At 44.8% G+C, this 2,402-nt stretch overlaps 1 protein-coding gene and 1 pseudogene across 5 annotated transcripts in view; one reads left to right on the top strand and one right to left on the bottom strand.

Moving 5' to 3' along the window:
• The window catches only part of PAMR1 (peptidase domain containing associated with muscle regeneration 1), a 104,826-nt gene that overhangs the window by 57,746 nt on the left and 44,678 nt on the right, over positions 1-2,402 (bottom strand). The window lies entirely within an intron of this gene.
• On the top strand, positions 1,696-2,268 carry LOC113224771 (annotated as a pseudogene). The gene has a single exon (XR_003309385.2). The product of XR_003309385.2 is annotated as a 60S ribosomal protein L13a-like (transcript).

The following is a 2,402-nucleotide window of genomic DNA, read 5'->3' as shown; positions in this document are numbered from 1 at the left end:
CAGTATGGAGCGTGAGACTTATTCACTACCATGAGAACAGTATGGAGGAAACCACTCCTGTGATTCAATTATCTCCACCTGGCTCCACCCTTGACACATGGGGATTATTACAATTCAGTGTGAGATTTGGGTGGGGACACAGCCAAACCATATACAAGGCCATGTGTGATCACACTGGTGCCTACCACTCCAACCCCAACAAATCCCCCTTTCCGTCTCATGTGCACAGAGAAAGAGCAATCTTCCATATGATCCAAAGCAGGGAAGAACCCAATGTGATCCTATATAATCCAAAGGTCAATGTGAAGTCTAAAGCTGTGCACACAGCTTTAATTATGACTATCCCAAACTATTATTGAAAGTAGTTTTGTCAGGCATGGTGGCATGTGCCTCTAGTCCCCACTATTTGAGAGGTTGAAACAGGAGGATTGCTTGAGTCCAGGAATTTGAGGCCAGCCTGGGCAATACAGAAGGACCCCATCTCAGAAGAAAGGAAATGAAAGGAAAGGAAGAAGAGTAGTCTTCTTTCTGAATCACCTAACAATTCAGTAATTAAGGAGCATATAGGATAATAGTGATGTATTTATTGCATTAATTGAGCTTTTACTATTGTCAGAGAACTAGGTGCTTCACATACATTATCTCATTTAATCCTCAAATCAACCTTATGAGGTAGGTAGCCTTATTCTCCCCTTTTTTATAAAAGGACACTGATATTAGCAAGATTAGATGACTTGTCCAAGGTCATACTGGCAGCGATAGACAAAAACATTATTTAAACCCAGGTCTGTTTCATTCGAGAGCTTGTATTCTGCTCATTATGTGATACAGTCTCCATAGAACAGCTGCCAAAGAAGACCAGGTTAAATATTGCGGCTGACCTACCTGGAACATAATCTGCCAGGTACTGAATTAAATTTACGAGAAACCATCTAAAATGACATCGAAGTTTTAAACCTGCAACTGAGACCAACACTTAAAAAGTATCTGTATTATGGATAACTGAACTCCCCAGTTCACCCGGAAGTGCCAACAAGCCCCTTGTCCTCCTGGTATAGTTGAATTTCTCAGCTGCAGACCATATACTCATCCTTAGCCACAGAGTCTTGAAACTGATGGTATTTCAGTACAGATTATATCGGTCAAAGATACCAACCACACTCAATCCTCCATCTCTATAAACTGGAAATATCATTCATAGGAGAAAATTAGACTGTAAGACCATTCTAACTGCTTCTGATTCAAGTAGGAGGCACGTGGAATAAGTTAGTGAAATAAAAGCAATTTGTACATTGCTTGAGATACAGACTGTCAGAGGGACATTTATCAATCAGAGCACTGCGGAGGGGAATCTTGGACTGAATGAGAGATTAGATTTCCACTCCATTTTCAAAGAATTGCTGAAACTCACAGAACTCTAATAAAAACTAAGTAATTATTTCACAACAAGCAGATGCCAGAAAGAATCTCTTTCCTTGGACAAAAGGCATGCTAGCAATTTGCTGTGGGTTCCAGGAATTTAATTCAGGATTCAAGAAATTTACCAACAGAAATTCATATGTACAGTGCACTACAGACAACATTTCTGAAGACTAATTCACTGTTTGCTGACCAAGGCTACCATGCAATTGCTTCTGGATTGCATAGAGCAGAAAGCCTTGGCCTCGCTTAGAAAGAGGAGATTGGTCTCAGGCGGCTGCCGAAGATGGCGGAGGTCCTGGTGCTCGATGGTCGAGGCCATCTCCTGGGCCGCCTGGCGGCCATCGTTGCTAAACAGGTACTGCTGGGCCGGAAGGTGGTGGTCGTACGCTGCGAAGGCATCAGCATTTCTGGCAATTTCTACAGAAACAAGTTGAAGTACCTGGCTTTCCTTCGCAAGCGGATGAACACCAACCCTTCCTGAGGCCCCTACCACTTCCGGGCCCCCAGCCGCATCTTCTGGCGGACCGTGCGAGGCATGCTGCCTCACAAGACCAAGCGAGGCCAGGCTGCCCTGGACCGCCTCAAGGTGTTTGACGGCATCCCACTGCCCTACGACAAGAAAAAGCGGATGGTGGTTCCTGCTGCCCTCAAGGTCGTGCGTCTGAAGCCTACAAGAAAGTTTGCCCATCTGGGGCGCCTGGCTCACGAGGTTGGCTGGAAGTACCAGGCAGTGACAGCCACCCTGGAGGAGAAGAGGAAAGAGAAAGCCAAGATCCACTACCGCAAGAAGAAACAGCTCATGAGGCTACGGAAACAGGCCGAGAAGAACGTGGAGAAGAAGATTGACAAATACACACAGGTCCTCAAGACCCACGGACTCCTGGTCTGAGCCCAATAAAGACTGTTAACTCCTAAGAAAGAAAGAAAGAAAGGAAGAAAGAAAGAAAGAAAGAAAGAAAGAAAGAAAGAGAGAGAGAGAG

Source organism: Piliocolobus tephrosceles, chromosome 13 (assembly GCF_002776525.5).
Source record: "Piliocolobus tephrosceles isolate RC106 chromosome 13, ASM277652v3, whole genome shotgun sequence".
Taxonomy (NCBI): Eukaryota; Metazoa; Chordata; class Mammalia; order Primates; family Cercopithecidae; genus Piliocolobus; species Piliocolobus tephrosceles.
The sequence above is the reverse complement of the archived record's forward strand: the minus strand, read 5'-3'. Positions and strand labels throughout refer to the sequence as shown.